Raw genomic sequence first — 21,684 nt, 5'->3', positions numbered from 1 at the left:
AGTGGTGAAAGCCTCAGTATGCCACTTACAGGGAAGAGGAAGATGGAATCACACTCAAGGGGAAGGCAATGCAGAAATTAAAATCATACACTGTATCTTGATTTAATGTATTGATCACCCACACATCCTTTTCAGCTATTTCAAACTGCAGTGGTTACCTTGACACTTTTGAAGGTGCATTTGTCAGCCCTAACTTCCCAGCATCCAGACTTGGCTTACTGGGTGTAGCACATACAAATAGAGAAAAGTTATAAGAGAAAAAGACTGAATAGAGATTTTGTAAGTGCTGTGCTTTACTTTGCCTAGTTGAGCAAATTCAGGCAGAATTTTCTTAGGACTAACAATTTTGGCAAAGCAATTATACACATATAAATACATATAGCACTTATATAATAACACAAGAAAATCAATACCTATGAATTTCTAATATAAATAAAATATAATTTAGGTCTTCATTAACCTGTAAAAATGAAGAAATTGAAGATCAGGAATTAAAACTCACTGGAATTATTTTTAGTACTACAAACAGGACTATTTAATTATTTTATAAAATATAGCTTATGTGTTCTAGTTATAACTATACTGGAGCATTTTGTGAATCAAAAAACAGACTGCGACTATCAGACACTAAAGAGTTCATTCAGCCTTTAACTAAGACACATTTCTCCCAAATGCTGAAGGAAATGCTTCCTCATGGCTACGTATGTTATAAAAAAGAATTAGGATGCTATCCTAACACAGTGAAAACCACATCTGTACTAAAAATACAAAAAATTAGGCAGGTGTGGTGGCATGTGCCTGTAGTCCCAGCTACTCGGGAGGCTGAGGCAGGAGAATTGCTTGAACCCAGGAGGCGGAGGCTGCAGTGAGCCAAGATTGCGCTACTGCATTCCAGCCTGGACAACAGAGCGAGACTCAGTCTCAAAAAAAAAAAAAAAAAAAAAAATTAGGATGAGTCTGATAAAAATAACATACACGTTCTCATGTCTCTGAGGTCCGAGTCATAAATGAACAAACTTATATAAGTTAGTTCTCATGTAAATTCACCAAAATATTAAAGGAGTGTAAGACATCCTTTTACACAAAAACAAACATCTTCACAAAAATGTGAATAAACACTCAGGATTCCAAAAGGGGGAGGATGGGAGGGGGGGAGGGTTGAAAAACTACCTATCAGGTCCTATGTTCACTACTTGGGTGATGGGATCACTAGAAGCCAGTCTCAGTATCATGTAACACACCCACATAACAAACCTGCATATGTACCCCCTGAATCTAAAAAACCAAAAAACTTAACAAATATTAGTAAAAAGACAATATTTCTATTTATTTCAGATGTAGTTTCCAGGGAAGATGCATTTATTTTTAGGATGCAAATATATCACTCTTCAACACACACACACAACAGTTACAATCTCTGAAAATTAAGTCTGCCAGAGATAACTGCAATCTCCTTGATTTATATACCTTAATCCTTCAGTGGGGAACCTCAGCATTTCACACTTTAAATGTATCAGGAAAGGGTTTGGAAAGAAGAATCTATATCAGCTCAAAAAATGTTTAAAAAAACCCAACAACAAACAAAACAGACTTCCTTACACTTTCTGGGTTTACTGAGATAAAATGAGATAAATTCTCCCGTTTTACATCATACACTAAATCCAAAATAATAATCCTAACAAGGAATAGACCAGTTCTGATATTCGCTTTCTTATCTACTGTTACAATGTGACAGAATGTAAAATTAATGGCCCCAATGTGAACTGATTTTACACATGCCAAATATCACATCTAGTTTTTTACCTGAAATAAACAGTATAAAATTTAAGTTAGTGATCTAAAATAAAGGTTTCAGGTTAACTACCCGGTTCTCCAAGAACAGTCAATTAGAAAAAACAATCAAATACTCTAAGCATTCCTTTTATATCCCTGAAACTATAAAATAAGGTCTTCATATAAATTAAAATAGTACTTCAATCAAACATATATTACATATACTAATGAATTATATTAGAAATCCTTAAACATTTAGAACATACAACACAGAAGTATATATACACTTATTCATGAAAAATATTACTAGCAAAAATAATTTAAGACTGTTATCGTGTTAACCCTTAGTATACAGTACAAGTGTAGTAATAATGAACACTGAGGTCACTTCAGTAAGAAAGATGATGATCCTTAAAAGCACATTAAATCCTTGCTTTTTATAAATATTTTTGGGTTTTGGGTTTGTAATAAATAGGTAATAAACATCTGCAGTACACTGTTTATGTTGAGAGCTTATCTTTCTCCATTTGAAAGTCTTTCTCCAGAGTCATAATGTCTTAGAGGTAGCCCAGTGGGCAGGGAGTTAGGATTTTGCAGCACATCCATTCACAAAGCAATCTTATCATCAATGTGCTCCTGGAGTTTATATATTCGCTCATCAATGTAGTCTATAAGTTTCTTTTCTATCAGTTCCATATTTTTAGAAAGAATATTTTCCAAATAGGAGCAAACAGGCTGCTCTTCCATTCTGGAAATACATATTTTAAAAATATATCAATTTTCTTTAATATTTTAACAAAACAACTGAACTATACAACAAGCAGCCAACATATATTGCTGAAATTTGTCTCTATAAACTGTGCTGTCTTCTTGCAGGGTATTTTCAGGTTCTAATATACATCCACAACAGATGACCGCAGTCATGAACACATACTTATTTCTTTAAACATTTACTAAATATACAATTGAAATGGGAATATAAAAGTGAAGATGATTCCTTAAAGACCAAGTCCTTAGAAAGGGTCTTTCTGATATGGAGCTCCAAATCAAAACTGATCTTGCTGAATTTATTTTAAGGTCAACATGTATATTTTCCAAGTACTTCCCCAAACAACCCTACAATTTAAATAGTTTTGTCTTCTTTCTTTCATACAAACCTTACTAAAGTACTAGAAAGTTCTAGAAAGTCTAAGTACTAGAAAGTTCTTTGCTAACCTAATATGAAACTGAGGAAGAATTTAACTAGAAGAATTTAACTATGAAACTGAGGAAGAATTTAACTAGAATGGGCAAATTAAAGATTAAAAAAAAAAGCACACCAGTTTCTAAAACTCATGTTGCACTCTAGGGCAGTGATTCTTAGAGTATGGTTCATAGAACACTATAGGATCCTTTTAAAGGTTCCAGGAGGAACCTTTAGTAACACGGAGGTAATACATGCCTTTTTCAGCCTCATTCTCTCATGAATGCACAGTGATATTTTCCAGAGGCTAAACAATCTGTTATTGATATAGCGATTAATCGAATGTGTGATAGTATATTTTTGTGTTTTCTAGAATTTCCTAAGGTACTAGGTTTAGGGTATAAATATTTGCTTTTTAAGAGATCAATTCAGTTTGTTTTGAGTAGTTATATTGTGCTTTTATGCTATATTAGACTATAAGTACTATAATGCAGAAGCAGACATGAGCAAGTTAATACAGATTTGTGTAAATCTAAAACAATGTCATTCTTTTCACTGATTTTTTGAAAACAAGATTGTTTTTAATAAAAACTATTGTTTCTATTTATATGCAAGTAATTACTATTTAAAAATAAATACAAATTTTAATATAGTCTATATAAACAGATATTCTTTGAGTTCTTCATTTTTGAGATTATAGATCCTGAGATGAAAACATTTGAGAACTACCACTCTAGAAATTGCCAAGCAGGTTAAAAATTATTAAATTAAAAAAACTGAAATACAAAGTTATAGATTCACAAAAAGTTGCAAAGATACTATGGAGAGTTATCCTGTACCCTTCACCAATGATCTCAATGGTTACATCTTTACATAGCTATGGTACAATATTAAAACTAGGAACTGACAAAAATGTAAAACTTCTGCTCTTAGAATGATTTTATTAAGAAAACAGAAAGGCAAACCAATGACTGGGAGAAAATATCCAAAATCTAAAGTGTTAAAAAAAAATCTACAACTTAATAACAAGAAGATAAACATCTGGGCAACAGATTTGAACAGCTACTTCACAAAAGAAGACAGATTCATGACCAATAAGCATGTGATATCACCCTGCTAGAACTGAAGTACTGCTTGTTTCAGCTGAGCAGGGGCTGGAAGTTCAGCTTCTACTCAGTTCTGTTGATAACACCCAGTAACAGAATTGGAATGCTGCCCACTTCCTCTGACTAAAAGATGGAAGAACAGCTCACCATTTAGCTTGCTGATACCACCGCAGTAGAGAAACCAGAGTACAACTGCCTCATTCAACAGGGCAGGCAGGAGGGCAGTATTTTCATTGGTGTTTGACTGGAGTAGGACAAGTACTATTGAAAGGTTTTGTTTTGTTAGGACTCCCTTTTCCTGGTCCTTTGGTTAGAAGGAATAGGCTTTTCTTGAAGCTCTTATTTTTGTTCCCATTGGTTGTCCCAGGTTGCAGACTTCTCTGGCACCCCATACAAGATATATGGGAGGCAAAAAACCTCAACATTGCATTGCTCCTCAAATCCCACAGTCCCTAAGCAGTCTGACTTCTTTCTACCTTTCACAGTCCTTGTATGTTTCTTTGTTGTGTTACGTCCAAGGATTTTTATTTGTAAAATGAGGATCTGAGAGGAATGGCAATGTTCTATCTCAGCTGGACCCAGAAGTGTCCCAAGCAGTTTTTGAATCCCTGTATACTATATAGTCTTTCGATTTTTTGCCATTACACATAACCAGTTATCATTGATACAGACTATCAACAATTGAAGACTATGCCATTTCATATAACAAGTAATTATCATTGATGTAGACTGCCAATTATTGAACACTAATGTTATCTTTCTATATCTTAAGACCCACCTTCATTTAAATAAATTAAATTCCTAAAATTTTAACACTGTTGAAAATCTTAAACAAATCTCAACCAATACAAATATATAACTTTACACATTGAAAAAAAACATTAAAAGATTTAATCAGTAAGGCAAAATAGTTAAGCCAGGTCTCTGGAGTCCTGAATTCTAGCCTAGTGCAGTATTTCAGCACGCTATATCTATGTAAAGAATGGGAACATACTAAATACTCAGCCATTCCTTAATCAAATCAAGACTGTCACAAACTTGGAATTATGAGACCAGCATATGAGGGCCTATATGCTATAAGTAATTCCAACGTTAATACATTTTTTGATGACTTCAAAATTAGCCTACGTCAAATGTGATTTACAAAGAAAATCTGTTGTGATGGCTCATTTGGTACAATCAGGAAAAAAATACACATATTATGGTTCCCACAGTTGCTCTCCATTCATATGAATCACTTTCAACTTCAACCATTAGCTAAGCTTGTAACTCACAAAATGCCTGACAAAATGGACACCACCTCCAGTTACAGGCACTTCTTTCAAAACAATCTATTCTCTGTAGAATAGTTATTCCCTACAAGTATATTAATTGTAAGTTGTAAAAAAAAAAGCTGCTAGAATTTTCTATTGAAACAGGTTTTAGGCAGTACTCATTGAGACAAATCTGCTTCTCTTTCTCTTCATCTAATTCTCCTATCTACCAAATCAAAATTACATCCGTGTTAAAACAATACTTACCCAACACCAAGAATGGCTTCATCAGGCTTGATGATGTTTTCCTGCCACTTATCCTTATGTCCCACATGGAGATAGCTAACTTGATTATATAAATTCTGGAGACACGGCAGCAACTCAGAGTTAAGTATATTTGAGTTGTCATTTGCTTTCTTTGGTAAGAAACAGGACATTGCATTTTTAAGATCATTTTCAAGAAGGGAATGGTTTTGTGGCACAATTTTATACTCATCAAGCTTTGCAGAATTCTCTTCACTAGATGCCTGTGTACTTTTATCAATGTAAGCTTGTAAGTTTTCAGTCACGTTTCCAGATGTCAATCCAGTTCCCAAAGGGAACCGTGTGGATGACTCGTCTAAGGCTCCTAAGGTAGATGAGGATTGTAGTCCATATGCTTGTATCCAGAATTGCCCAACACCAAACTGAAGCTGCTCTCCAATGGGAATACAATTCTAAACAAGGTAAACAAGTAAATGTTAATATTAGTAATCTTGACAGCTACCTTTTAGAGTAACAGCTAACTTTTGGAGTATGACTCAGGCACTGTGCACTATTTCATCTAATCCACAAAACATCCTTATGAAGTAGGGTAATATTACTATCACTTTATATTAAATTGAGGAGACCAAGGCTAAAGGTGGCCTGGCCAAAGTAACACAGTCATAAATGGCAGAACTGCAACATGAACTCAGGCCACTAAACCCCACAGTTGGGGCTTTTAATCATTTAACTGTACTTTTTGATTTGCTTTAATGCGACCCCCAGAGCAAATGCCAGAGAAAAGGCAAGTAGGCAAGGCAAAAAATCTTTATTTACAAGCCAATGTGAAAGAGGGAGTGAGGTTCACAGGTCTCCGGCGGTGGAGGCCGACGAAGTCGCTCCGGCGTTCTCGGGCGAGGTTCCCGGGTCCCGCGCACGAGGAGGGGCCGAGGAAGTTCGCTCCGGCGCTCTCCGGCGAGGTTCCTGGGTCCCGCGCAGGAGGACGGGCCGAGGAAGTTTGCACCGCGCGCCCGCGGGGAGCGGCTTTTATGTCCTGGGCCCGGAAGTGGGAGGGCAGCAGGTGGGACATAGGCGGGTCGGGGGGCGGGTCGGTAGGCGTGGCTAGGCGGGGTTCCGGTTCTTCTCCGTCGGAGGTCGGGTTGCGCCTGGGCAGTCGACCCGTGTCTTTCCCGGACGCGGGAAAGTTGACGGTGAAGAACCCGGAACTGCGCCATCTTGCCTCCGTTCGTCCAAACAGTTTTCTCTAAAAATATATAAAATACATATAGAATGCTTAGTAAAATGGCATTGGCATATTTCAATGTTTCCACTACAAAGGCCTCTTTAATTTGCAGTAATAAAATGTAGTACTCTCAACTGAGTCATAAGAACTAACAATTTTCTTAGAAGTTTCTGCTTAGCAGTGCTAATCATAATACCAAAAAATTTGAGGAGCCTACTCACTAATCTAGCAGTGATTAAATAAGTACAAAATATTCATAAAGTGACATAGTATACAGTTATTAAAAATGACACAGGAATATATTTCTTCCTTAGAATGTGGCCTATCTCATATGTTAGAGGAAAATAACTATAGAGCAGCATAAAGGAACATGAAAAATATTTATGTAGAATTGTGTGAATATATATATGAATATGTAAAGAACTATATATGTGTGTATACATCATTTCATATATGTGCATACACATAATTTCATATATGTGACATTTCTGAAAAACCAAGTGTTTTATCTCTGAATATCTTACAGGATTTATGAAATGAGTTTTACTTTTTTATTATAAAAATTTCACACATCATTTTGAAAAAAAGAAAATCAATAAAGTTATTTTTACTTGGAAGGGGAAAAAGTAAACAGTATAAATCATGAATAATGGAATATATTTTCTTTGAGAAAATGGGGTACACCATTCTTTCATTCAGGTAACATTAAATGACAACAGTATACTACACACTTTGATATGGAATTCCTACTTAATATTCTAAATTGTGAAGCAAAAACAAAGCCAGCAATCTAAACTTCAAACACCAGAAAATAAGAGATAACCTTTATCAAGATATCACACAGATGACCATTTCAGACTCACATGACTCAGAGTACCAAACTTTAGTACAACTTTCAAGAAAGCAAGTAATCTCAATTCAGAAGTAAAGCTGAGGGGCTGAGACTTCCAACACAGGTCCCCAGGCGCTTTCTTTCTCCAGGACAGACCCTGCCTAGACAATGTGTGTGTTTACACCATTACACAGGAGTTGTTTTAGTCATGAAACATCCCCATTTTATGCTCAGAGAGTTACAAAGCTTACATGACATTTTCTAGGGAGACAATATATAGATGTCTGGTTTGTTAACTCCATAAATAAGAACTTTCTTACCAGGAAGTAAGTCTTTTATTAGCATGTTTAAAGGAAGATTTAACATTCTTTCTTCTCCAGGGTGTTCCCCAAATGTCTCCAAATGTAATGATTTGGAGTGTGTCTTGCGGGGGCTAGGGGGTGGGAATTGGTTACAACACAAAGTACTGACTGGAAGGAATATGCTTCTACATGCATAGAAAACTCTAGACAGATAAGAGTTTATGTTCATAATACACTATGCATAAAACTCATCTGGAGATGCTTGCTTAAAATACTGATTCCTGGATCCCACTCCCTAGGATTCAGGGGATTGGTGAAGGCCAGGAATTTGCATTTTATAAACATTTCAATGGATTCTTGAAGTTCCTTATCTCTTTCTTGAAATAAACCCATGTTACCCTGGGTACCTCCACATTCCAAAAACCCATTTACTATCAAATCTCTGAAAATCTGATTTCCACCTCATCACTATTCAAACTGACCCCCTGAAGATCTCCAAGGAGTCCTTAATTGATAATTCAAAGGGCACATTTATTGTACATATATTCCATGCCATAAATAAGAAAGACCAGGTATCTACTGCGTAAAGCTTACATTTTAATGAGAGAAACAGACCAAAACATAAACAACAGTAAAAACAGTCAAGAGGGCTCTGAAGAAAACGTGATACAGATTTGGAGGGAAAGGCTACTTAAAACCGGGTGATTAGGGAAGATCTCATTAAGGCTGTAACATTTAAGCCAAAATCTGATAGGACAAAGTCAGTTATGCCAAGATCTAGGGAAAGAAAACAGTTATAAGTGTAAAGGTCCTGAGGCAGAAACACATTTGGATATTTATAGAATACACACATCAGAATGTATGGAGCAAGCTGCCCAAGGAAACATGGCAGGAGATGAGGTTGAGGAGGAAAGCAGGGCTTACATCTTAGAGATCAGGGTCAGGAATCAAGATGAATTCTAAGTGTGATGGGAAGCAGTGAGAAAGTCGTACACAGGATGAGAACTTTGAGGCCGTTCTGAGTGTACTGTGGAGAATGGATTTTAGCAGAGCTGGAGGACCAGTTAGGAACCTCCTGAGGTATCCAGGTAAGATCACGGTATGGGAGGAAGAAAAGTACACATTTCCATCTTTTCTGAAACTCTTCCGTCATTTCCATAATCTTCAGCTCTCCTGGTTCTCTTAACTCAGCCCATATGGTGGTAGTGGTACTATATTAATATCTGTAGGCCACACATCTACAAGTTCTTTCCTTGCATTATTTAAATTTTTACATCAATCCTGTGATTGATAGTGTTACCACTTAGATTTAGATTTTGTACATGAAGAATTCATGTTAAAAAAAAATGAATCAACTTGCCCAAAGGATGCAGAATTAAGAGGAGACAGGACAAGAGCTTGAGGTAATTTTACCTGACATCAAATTCTTTCTCTTGCTACTCTATAACACTGCTGCCTTCTACATTTCTGGTTCCTTTTCTCCTCTCCCTGTATCTGCACAAATGCAGCTACTCTCCAATGGTCTCTCTTCCTTGCTTCAGTTCCTCCCTTCACCACACTCTGTCAGCTACTATGGGAACACCACTAAACTTCCCTTCCAGCCACTGAAGGTTCATTCCATTTCTCCTAATCCTCTGTTTCCAGATGTTTGCAACATCCTTCCAGGGAATGTTTTATTCACAGCTAAAACTCAATATTCTCAAAACTAAACTTTTCTTCCCCCCAGGCATCCTCCTTCCTTGGGTTGAATTTAGATTATTGGTGTTGCCATCCTTAAAGCCTCAATTTCACATCTGATTCTATTTTTCTCCCACAACACCAATATTAAGTTAGTTGTAAAGTCCCAACAGTTCCATTGTTTTAGCATTTCACCATCCAGCATCATGTTACTATGTTCAATCTTAGACCCTCATTCTCGCTCATCTGGATGAGGGGACTAACGTGTAGCTGGTCTTCTCCCTGTAGACTCACTTTCTTTTGGTTCACCTTACACATGACAGTGGAAATACTTACAAATTTAAAGTAGCATTCAGACAGGGTGTGGTGGCTTATGGCTGTAATCCCAGCACTTTGGGAGGCCAATGCAGGTGGATCACTTGAGGTTAGGAGTTTGAGACCAGCCTGGCCAACATGGTGAAACCCCGTCTCTAATAAAAATACAAAAAAAAAAAAAAAAAAAAATTAGCCAGGTGTGGTGGCAGGCACTTGTCATCCCAGCTACTAGGGAGGCTGAGGTGGGAGAATCGCTTGAACTTGGGAGGCAGAGGTTTCAGTGAGCCGCGGTCGTGCCACTGCACTCCAGCCTGAGCAACAGAGCGAGATTCCATCCCAAAAAATAAATGAAGTAGCATTCAAAGCTCTATGACCTAGCTGAAATCTACTTTAAACTTCCCCTATTACCCTTCTTTTTCAGAGAAATGAACTACTACTCATTTCTCAGCTACATCCAATTCTTCTGGCACTGAAGATTTTATTCACCCATTTTTTTGTCTGAATTGGCCTTCTTCCAAATTTACTTGCCTAATCCTGTCCTTTAAAGGCCTAGATAAAAATACCACTTCCTTTAGTAAGCCTTTCCTAATCTTCTTCATCCTTCCCCATTTATATGTTCTAGAATGTAAATCCTTCAAGACAAATTATAAACTGATCATCTTTGCATCCTGAAATGTACTCAAACTAGTGCCTTGTTCACTAAGGTGCTTAATAAATACTTGCTGAATGAATGTGTGAATTCATGAAAAAGTGTGAAGATTGGTAGTCAAAGTATTTTGTAGGAGGGTAAGTCTATGAAATGTTATTTTTTACACAAGTAAATAAGGATAAGTTAAATCAATTACAAAATTTCAAAGAAAAAATTTACATCACTACATGTACTTATAAAAAGCCATTACTTTCAAATTTTTAATGGTATCTGGAAAGTCATCTATTTCTACTTACCCACTGATGAGAACTAACCATATTCATCAATTGCTGAGCTCCAGGAAATAACTTTGACCCCATGGACTCCATTATGGTTTGGATCCTGTCTAGGTCTACTCTTGATTTTAGAGCCAGAGAGCTTGTTGAAGAATTTGCTGAAACTCCTCTCATGTGTATCACAGCTTTACTGATGAACACACACTGCCTTTCACCAAATGAGAGCAACTATTACAATACAAACTTCAGAAAAATAAATAATAATATTAAACAATATTCACCATTTAAGGTCACTTCTTTGTATTATCAGCAAGAGTCAAGTATTCAGGAAAACAAATATAAACTTTAAATATATTTTCAAGTTTTCCCTAATACAGTAATGGTCAGAGGTTTCAATTTATTATGAAACTCAGAAGAACAATTTATATAAGAGAACATCATTTTCAAACTAAAAAAAATTACTCAATACATGAAAGAAGGTAAAATTAAAGTTGCATTTATTTAAGCAACTCAAAATAAACTATGTCAATCTGAGACTTTAACGCACAGCAGCTTACTGTAATATTCTTGAACACAAAATAAGGGTGTTTAGAAGCCTATTCAAAGTGTTTACTGAATTACTAAATATAAATGAGCCATTTAGAATTATAAGCAGAGTCAAGATGGTCTCACGTAACCCACTGGTTTACACAATTTAAAAACATGAAGTTAGAGGTAACTTTCTACTTTGTCAAAGGATTACCCAATTAGTGAAAGTCTGGCTTAGAACCTAGTTCTTCTGGCTGTTACAACAGTGCCCTCTCCAATGCTTTATGCTGCCTCTCTTCATCCATGTTTATGAACCAAAACACATTCCATGTGTGGCACCGAAAACAGTATCAAAGTGGAAAGGAAACACGATTTAGAATGAGATAAACCAGAGTTCAATTACGAGTTTGCTCTGTATAGCCTGTATGATCCTGGGCAAATGCCGAAACACGAATCAGAATTAATATGAGAGAGGATAATATCAATGATTTCACATGGTGGCTGTGATTATGTGCTAAAATTTCCAGTACCTACCACTGAGTAAGTATGTGAAAATATGCATCAGTAACTTTTTTCTTTTTTTTCTTTTGAGACGGAGTCTCTGTCGCCCAGGCTGGAGTGCAGTGGCCAGATCTCAGCTCGCTGCAACCTCCGCCTCTCTGGTTTACGCCATTCTCCTGCCTCAGCCTCCCAAGTAGCTGGGACTACAGGCGCCAGCCACCTCGCCCGGCTAGTTTTTTGTATTTTTTAGTAGAGACGGGGTTTCACCGTATAGGCCAGGATGGTCTTGATCTCCTGACCTTGTGATCCACCCGTCTCAGCCTCCCAAAGTGCTGGGATTACAGGCTTGAGCCACCGTGCCCAGCCAGTAACTATTTTTTTAACTTTCATATTCTGCTGCCTCAGAATAAGCTTTAGCCGGCTTGGGATTTTCCTAAATGAAATGACCCTTTGTACTCACACATACTTCCATAGAATAGTTACAAAAAATATTCATCTTCAGAGAGACACACAGAACTATATGTAACCCAAAGACACAGGTCAATCCCGACCCATGGCACCAAAGACGTGACCGTCCTTCACAATTAAGGAAACACTGTTAAATTTAAACATTCGCCTCTCATCCTCCCTATTATCCCCTTTGTGCTTCTTAATCCTTATAGCCTTTCTCACCACCAAATAAAACACACTTTTATTCAGAGTGTGCTCATTACCTGTCTCATTCCATTTGAATATGAGCAACACAAGGGTAGTCGCTCCATTTATTTTATTACTGCTGCTTCCTAAATGCCTGCTACTGTCTGTATCTGGTATCAGTAGGCACTCAAATATTTGTTGAATAAATCACTTTATTTAAATGACTTTGGAAGCTATTAATATATACTACCTCAACCAATGTCTTGGAACAATCTGATCTGTAAGTTTGTTACCTGCCTGCTATAAAAATCATTAACTTTTTCCTTATTCTTTTTATTCATTTTTTCTTTTTTGAGACAGGGTGGTCTCAAACTCCTGGGCTCGAGGGATCACCCTGCCTTGGCCTCCCAAAGTGCTAGGATTACAGGCGTGAGCCACCATGCCCGGCCAACTTTTTCCTTAAAGTGAGTCTCACAACCCTCTATAAAGTAATGTGGAGACAAAGAGAATACAATGCTTTATTTTCTTTAGTCCTCTAATTTACCCATGAGGTAGGTCCAAGGAAATGTAGAGATTTTCCCAAGGCCACTCAGCCAGTGAGTAACAGAATTGCATTACTACTTTGGGCTATTTGTAGCTCAGTAAATCTTAGACTCTGATGACATTACTAAAGTTCACCTCAACAATATTTTTCATATTCAAGGTACCAGTCCAAATAGCTTTTAGGTGCTTTTCTCTGCAACTTCTCTAATTCTTGTCTTTTTAAATATCATGGAGCCAAAACGTGGTTTTCTTGGCACCATAGTTTCATATAAAGATAAACAGGGACCAAGTTGGACTCACTGTATGAACAAACCAACAGTACATAAGTATATTATATATAAACATTTACAATTGTCAAATTAGTTAAAATTTAATGATGACCTACCTTTATTTTACAGGCATGAGTGGAGGACGCCACTATTAAGTAATTTTTGTAGAAAATAATTTCGTGCTTACTAAAAATAAAATAGAATAAAAATTATTTTTTCACTTGTATAAATTATCATTTTAAACAGCTGCAGTAAAAAATAAATTGTTTCGAGGGGGCGGAGCAAGATGGCCGAATAGGAACAGCTCCAGTCTCCAACTCCCAGCGCGAGCGACACAGAAGACCGGTGATTTCTGCATTTTCAACTGAGGTACTGGGGTCATCTCACTAGGGAGTGCCGGACAATCGGTGCTGGTCAGCTGCTGCAGCCTGACCAGCGAGAGCTGAAGCAGGGCGAGGCATCGCCTCACCTGGAAGCGCAAGGGGGAAGGGGATCCGTTTTCCTAGCCAGGGGAACTGAGACACACAACACCTGGAAAATCGGGTAACTCCCACCCCAATACTGCGCTGTAAGCATACAGGCACACCAGAATATATCCCACACCTGGCCGGGAGGGTCCCACGCCCACGAAGCCTCCCTCACTGCTAACACAGCAGTCTGCCGCGATCTATCCGCAAGGCAGCAGCGAGGCTGGGGGAGGGGCGCCCGCCATTGCTGAGGCTTAAGTAGGTAAACAAAGCCGCTGGGAAGCTCGAACTGGGTGGAGCTCACAGCAGCTCAAGGAAGCCTGCCTGTCTCTGTAGTCTCCACCTCTGGGGACAGCGCACAGCTGAAGACCAACAGGGGAAGTAGCAGGAGCCGGTGCAGACGCGAACGACTCTGTCTGACAGCTTTGGGGAGAGCCGTGGATCTCCCAACGCGGAGGTTGAGATCTGAGAACGGACAGACTGCCTGCTCAGGTGTGTCCCTGACCCCTGAGTAGCCTAGCTGGGAGAAATCCCCCACTAGGGGCAGTCTGACACCCCACACCTCACAGGGTGGAGTACACCCCTGAGAGGAAACTTCCAAAGGAAGAATCAGACAGGTACAATCGCTGTTCAGCAATATTCTATCTTCGGCAACCTCTGCTGCTGATACCCAGGCAAACAGGGTCTGGAGTGGACCTCAAGCAATCTCCAACAGACCAACAGACAGTCCTTCTGACTGTCAGAAGGAAAACTATCAAACAGGAAGGACACCTATACCAAAACCGCATCAGTACGTCACCACCATCAAAGACCAGAGACAGATAAAACCACAAAGATGGGGAAGAAGCAGGGCAGAAAAGCTGGAAATTCAAAAAATAAGAGCGCATCTCCCCCTGCAAAGGAGCGCAGCCCATCGCCAGCAACGGATCAAAGCTGGTCAGAGAATGACTTGGACGAGAGGAGAGAAGAAGGCTTCAGTCCATCAAACTTATCAGAGCTAAAGGAGGAATTACGTACCCAGCGCAAAGAAACTAAAAATCTTGAAAAAAGAGTGGAAGAATTGACAGCTAGACTAATTAATGCAGAGAAGATCATAAACGAAATGACAGAGATGAAAACCATGACACGAGAAATACGTGACAAATGCACAAGCTTCAGTAACCGACTCGATCAACTGGAAGAAAGAGTATCAGCGATTGAAGATCAAATGAATGAAATGAAGCGAGAAGAGAAACCAAAAGAAAAAAGAAGAAAAAGAAATGAGCAAAGCCTGCAAGAAGTATGGGATTACGTAAAAAGACCAAATCTACGCCTGATTGGGGTGCCTGAAAGTGAGGGGGAAAATGGAACCAAGTTGGAAAACACTCTTCAGGAAATCATCCAGGAGAACTTCCCCAACCTAGTAGGGCAGGCCAACATTCAAATTCAGGAAATACAGAGAACGCCACAAAGATACTCCTCCAGAAGAGCAACTCCAAGACACATAATTGCCAGATTCACCAAAGTTGAAATGAAGGAAAAAATCTTAAGGGCAGCCAGAGAGAAAGGTCGGGTTACCCACAAAGGGAAGCCCATCAGACTAACAGCAGATCTCTCGGCAGAAACTCTACAAGCCAGAAGAGAGTGGGGGCCAATATTCAACATTCTTAAAGAAAAGAATTTTCAACCCAGAATTTCATATCCAGCCAAACTAAGTTTCATAAGTGAAGGAGAAATAAAATCCTTTACAGATAAGCAAATGCTTAGAGATTTTGTCACCACCAGGCCTGCCTTACAAGAGATCCTGAAGGAAGCCCTAAACATGGAAAGGAACAACCGGTACCAGCCATCGCAAAAACATGCCAAAATGTAAAGACCATCGAGGCTAGGAAGAAACTGCATCAACTAACGAGCAAAATAACCAGTTAATATCTAATGGCAGGATCAAGTTCACACATAACAATATTAACCTTAAATGTTAATGGACTAAATGCTCCAATTAAAAGACACAGACTGGCAAACTGGATAAAGAGTCAAGACCCATCAGTCTGCTGTATTCAGGAGACCCATCTCACATGCAGAGACATACATAGGCTCAAAATAAAGGGATGGAGGAAGATCTACCAAGCAAATGGAGAACACAAAAAAGCAGGGGTTGCAATCCTAGTCTCTGATAAAACAGACTTTAAACCATCAAAGATCAAAAGAGACAAAGAAGGCCATTACATAATGGTAAAGGGATCAATTCAACAGGAAGAGCTAACGCTCCTAAATATATATGCACCCAATACAGGAGCACCCAGATTCATAAAGCAAGTCCTTAGGGACTTACAAAGAGACTTAGACTCCCATACAATAATAATGGGAGACTTCAACACTCCGCTGTCAACATTAGACAGATCAACGAGACAGAAAGTTAACAAGGATATCCAGGAATTGAACTCATCTCTGCACCAAGCGGACCTAATAGACATCTATAGAACCCTCCACCCCAAATCAACAGAATATACATTCTTCTCAGCACCACATCGCACTTATTCCAAAATTGACCACATAATTGGAAGTAAAGCACTCCTCAGCAAATGTAAAAGAAGAGAAATTATAACAAACTGTCTCTCAGACCACAGTGCAATCAAACTAGAACTCAGGACTAAGAAACTCAATCAAAACCGCTCAACTACATGGAAACTGAACAACCTGCTCCTGAATGACTACTGGGTACATAACGAAATGAAAGCGGAAATAAAGATGTTCTTTGAAACCAATGAGAACAAAGATACAACATACCAGAATCTCTGGGACACATTTAAAGCAGTGTGTAGAGGGAAATTTATAGCACTAAATGCCCACAAGAGAAAGCAGGAAAGATCTAAAATTGACACTCTAACATCACAATTAAAAGAACTAGAGAGGCAAGAGCAAACACATTCAAAAGCTAGCAGAAGGCAAGAAATAACTAAGATCAGAGCCGAACTGAAGGAGATAGAGACACAAAAAACCCTCCAAAAAATCAATGAATCCAGGAGTTGGTTTTTTGAAAAGATCAACAAAATTGACAGACCGCTAGCAAGGCTAATAAAGAAGAAAAGAGAGAGGAATCAAATAGATGCAATAAAAAATGATAAAGGGGATATCACCACTGACCCCACAGAAATACAAACTACCATCAGAGAATACTATAAACGCCTCTACGCAAATCAACTAGAAAATCTAGAAGAAATGGATAATTTCCTGGACACTTACACTCTCCCAAGGCTAAACCAGGAAGAAGTTGAATCCCTGAATAGACCAATAGCAGGCTCTGAAATTGAGGCAACAATTAATAGCCTACCAACCAAAAAAAGTCCAGGACCAGATGGATTCACAGCTGAATTCTACCAGAGGTACAAGGAGGAGCTGGTACCATTCCTTCTGAAACTATTCCAATCAATAGAAAAAGAGGGAATCCTCCCTAACTCATTTTATGAGGCCAACATCATCCTGATACCAAAGCCTGGCAGAGACACAACAAAAAAAGAGAATTTTAGACCAATATCCCTGATGAACATTGATGCAAAAATTCTCAATAAAATACTGGCAAACCGGATTCAGCAGCACATCAAAAAGCTTATCCACCATGATCAAGTGGGCTTCATCCCTGGGATGCAAGGCTGGTTCAACATTCGCAAATCAATAAACGTAATCCAGCATATAAACAGAACCAAAGACAAGAACCACATGATTGTCTCAATAGATGCAGAAAAGGCTTTTGACAAAATTCAACAGCCCTTCATGCTAAAAACGCTCAATAAATTCGGTATTGATGGAACGTATCTCAAAATAATAAGAGCCATTTATGACAAACCCACAGCTAATATCATACTGAATGGGCAAAAACTGGAAAAATTCCCTTTGAAAACTGGCACAAGACAGGGATGCCCTCTCTCACCACTCCTATTCAACATAGTGTTGGAAGTTCTGGCTAGGGCAATCAGGCAAGAGAAAGAAATCAAGGGTATCCAGTTAGGAAAAGAAGAAGTCAAATTGTCCCTGTTTGCAGATGACATGATTGTATATTTAGAAAACCCCATCGTCTCAGCCCAAAATCTCCTTAAGCTGATAAGCAACTTCAGCAAAGTCTCAGGATACAAAATTAATGTGCAAAAATCACAAGCATTCTTATACACCAGTAACAGAGAAGCAGAGAGCCAAATCAGGAATGAACTTCCATTCACAATTGCTTCAAAGAGAATAAAATACCTAGGAATCCAGCTTACAAGGGATGTAAAGGACCTCTTCAAGGAGAACTACAAACCACTGCTTAGTGAAATCAAAGAGGACACAAACAAATGGAAGAACATACCATGCTCATGGATAGGAAGAATCAATATCGTGAAAATGGCCATACTGCCCAAGGTTATTTATAGATTCAATGCCATCCCCATCAAGCTACCAATGAGTTTCTTCACAGAATTGGAAAAAACTGCTTTAAAGTTCATATGGAACCAAAAAAGAGCCCGCATTGCCAAGACAATCCTAAGTCAAAAGGACAAAGCTGGAGGCGTCACGCTACCTGACTTCAAACTATACTACAAGGCTACAGTAACCAAAACAGCATGGTACTGGTACCAAAACAGAGCTATAGACCAATGGAACAGAACAGAGTCCTCAGAAATAATACCGCACATCTACAGCCATCTGATCTTTGACAAACCTGAGAGAAACAAGAAATGGGGAAAGGATTCCCTATTTAATAAATGGTGCTGGGAAAATTGGCTAGCCATAAGTAGAAAGCTGAAACTGGATCCTTTCCTTACCCCTTATACGAAGATTAATTCAAGATGGATTAGAGACTTAAATGTTAGACCTAATACCATAAAAACCCTAGAAGAAAATCTAGGTAGTACCATTCAGGACATAGGCATGGGCAAGGACTTCATGTCTAAAACACCAAAAGCAACGGCAGCAAAAGCAAAAATTGACAAATGGGATCTAATTAAACTAAAGAGCTTTTGCACAGCAAAAGAAACTACCATCAGAGTGAACAGGCAACCTACAGAATGGGAGAAAATTTTTGCAACCTACTCATCTGACAAAGGGCTAATATCCAGAATCTACAAAGAACTCAAACAAATATACGAGAAAAAAACAAACAACCCCATCAAAAAGTGGGGAAAGGATATGAACAGACATTTCTCAAAAGAAGATATTCATACAGCCAACAGACACATGAAAAAATGCTCATCGTCACTCGCCATCAGAGAAATGCAAATCAAAACCACAATGAGATACCATCTCACACCAGTTAGAATGGCAATCATTAAGAAGTCAGGAAACAACAGGTGTTGGAGAGGATGTGGAGAAATAGGAACACTTTTACACTGTTGGTGGGATTGTAAACTAGTTCAACCATTATGGAAAACAGTATGGCAATTCCTCAAGGATCTAGAACTAGATGTACCATATGACCCAGCCATCCCACTACTGGGTATATACCCAAAGGTTTATAAATTATTCTACTACAAAGACACATGCACACGTATGTTTATTGCGGCACTATTCACAATAGCAAAGACTTGGAATCAACCCAAATGTCCATCTGTGACAGACTGGATTAAGAAAATGTGGCACATATACACCATGGAATACTATGCAGCCATAAAAAAGGATGAGTTTGAGTCCTTTGTAGGGACATGGATGCAGCTGGAAACCATCATTCTTAGCAAACTATCACAAGAACAGAAAACCAAACACCGCATGTTCTCACTCATAGGTGGGAACTGAACAATGAGATCACTTGGACTCGGGAAGGGGAACATCACGCACTGGGGCCTATCATGGGGAGGGGGGAGGGGGGAGGAGGGAGGGATTGCATTGGGGAGTTATACATGATATAAATGATGAATTGATGGGTGCTGAGGAGTTGATGGGTGCAACACACCAACATGGCATAAGTATACATATGTAACAAACCTGCACGTTATGCACATGTACCCTAGAACTTAAAGTATAATAAAAAATATATATATATATAAAAAAAAAATAAATAAATAAAAATAAATTGTTTCCAGGTCATTACTTAAATCCTGAGATTCAGTTTGCCTGCTAGGGGACAAACAGTTGAGATCCCTTCTCTAGTGACCTCATTAATAACACTGTGTCATGTATTTATTATTTCTAATATGCATAATATATAAAATAATTGACGTTTTGATTTATATTAAGGCGATATTAGTGTAGATGATTCCTATAAGGGACTAGAGAAAAGATCAAACTATAACACATTGAATATGGACTAAATAGGCTGGTGTGGCACAACCTTGGGCTTGTAGGTTCCTTACAAAATACGTGATCCAAGTTCCAGACTGACTGTCAAATTAATTTCTGGAAAACCGACCATCGTGAGTTTATGGAGAGAGTCAAGAGGCAGAAATAAGGGCTGCACTCTTGCCTGGACACTTTTAACTAGTATGACCCTCTCCGGGCTCACCTGCCCTTTATTAGCTCTAAATTTCCGCATTCCTAAAAATGAGGAAGCTGAACTAGATTGCCTAGAATATGCTTTAATGGTCTAACTTTCTATGCCCATAGTAGCTTTTTATCTTCTCTTTTCTAATGTAAGCATCAATGTCAGAGAATCAATCAATATTGCAAAAGGTGAAGAGAATAAAAACACCAATTCAGAAGAACACTTTTTTCCCGTGTACAAGCCACACACCTGTCATCCAGGACAGTACAAACATTCTTGCCCCTACTGGTTCCACAGTACTCCTCTCCTAAGTACACTTCCATATTTCTTGCTGAACTTAAAATGCCAATAGAAGCGATTTCTTCACCTCCATCGGGGCCACACCTCAGGTAAAGGAAGCAGGGGTTTTCATCTTGGTTGTTCAAGCTTCTCTTCTAAATCACCAGATCCTGGCTAGGAAAACAGGTGAAAACATCACACAGTATAGTTTTTGAACATGGCTCATAACCCACTCGTTAGGCCATGGGGTTTACTCTAACAAATGCTCAACACAGAATTCATAAGGAAATGGAGACATCACACATCAGGGCTTCCCCCTCTATTTTTTCCTCAATCATCAACCTTCTACTCAGTCCCCTGCAATTGATTCTCGGATAAATTACTGGACCCCTAATGTGTGCATAGCAGTAGGAGCAGAACACAATAAAAGACAAAGTGTATCTTTTCTCGAAATTAAGTCGACGGCGGTCGTTGATAGCTGGGCTTTTTACACAGCCTGGGGTGGTGAAGACGAGGTGGCTTGTTTCAGGGTAGATGGGCGGACTGACTTAGACAGCAGCCCTGACGACCTGTCACACCTGACGGGGACGTTTATGAAATTCCGAGTCTTGGTCACCTTCCCCCGCTCATGCCCCGGGGCCTCGGGTACTTCCTGGCCAGACCTACCCCGCCTCCGCCCACCCCGTCCTCGCCCCTACCTCGCAGCCCCGCTTCTCCGCAGAGACCTGACACCAACTGCTCTCCTGGATTCCGGGCTCAGACCCTCAAGGCTCCCCGAGGAGTGCGGCAGTCGCAGAGCGCAGCGACCGGGTCCCCGGCGGCCCGGCGCACCCTGGAGCAGGTGGCGCCAGCAGCTCCTCCCAGTCGAAGTCGCGGGCGCCGAGACCGGCCCGGTGAGGAGGCTGTGAGTCAGGGCCCCGCCTGCAGATGGCATCCCAGGAAGAGGCAAGCGTGGGTTGGAGGTTGAGGCCCCCGTCCTCGGACCGCGTGTCCATTGCGCCGCCTCCTGCCAGGCCACCCCCAGAACCTCTCTGCCAGTGCTTGAGTGTCGGCCAGTGTAGCGTAGAAACGGGCAGGCAGAGCGACTCCCAGCTCATACCATTTCAAACGCCAGCCGCTTCCGGCTTTGGTGAGAAAAGACACCAGAGACACGCATGCGCATAAACCAACTGGACTCAACGGA

General features: G+C 39.4%; 1 pseudogene across 1 annotated transcript; it reads right to left on the bottom strand.

Annotated features, from left to right (window-relative positions):
• Window positions 1-955: 955 nt before the first annotated feature.
• On the bottom strand, window positions 956-21,635 carry LOC104657546 (annotated as a pseudogene). Its single transcript, XR_004059999.1, has 6 exons — window positions 21,333-21,635; window positions 20,472-20,675; window positions 13,445-13,514; window positions 10,873-11,079; window positions 5,583-6,031; window positions 956-2,521 (listed from the first exon to the last, which is right to left on the bottom strand). The product of XR_004059999.1 is annotated as an uncharacterized protein C10orf88-like (transcript).
• Between the last annotated feature and the right edge of the window lie 49 nt (window positions 21,636-21,684).

Source organism: Rhinopithecus roxellana, chromosome 11, assembly GCF_007565055.1.
Source record: "Rhinopithecus roxellana isolate Shanxi Qingling chromosome 11, ASM756505v1, whole genome shotgun sequence".
Taxonomy (NCBI): Eukaryota; Metazoa; Chordata; class Mammalia; order Primates; family Cercopithecidae; genus Rhinopithecus; species Rhinopithecus roxellana.
Note: the sequence above shows the minus strand (reverse complement) of the source record. Positions and strands in the feature narration are given on the sequence as shown.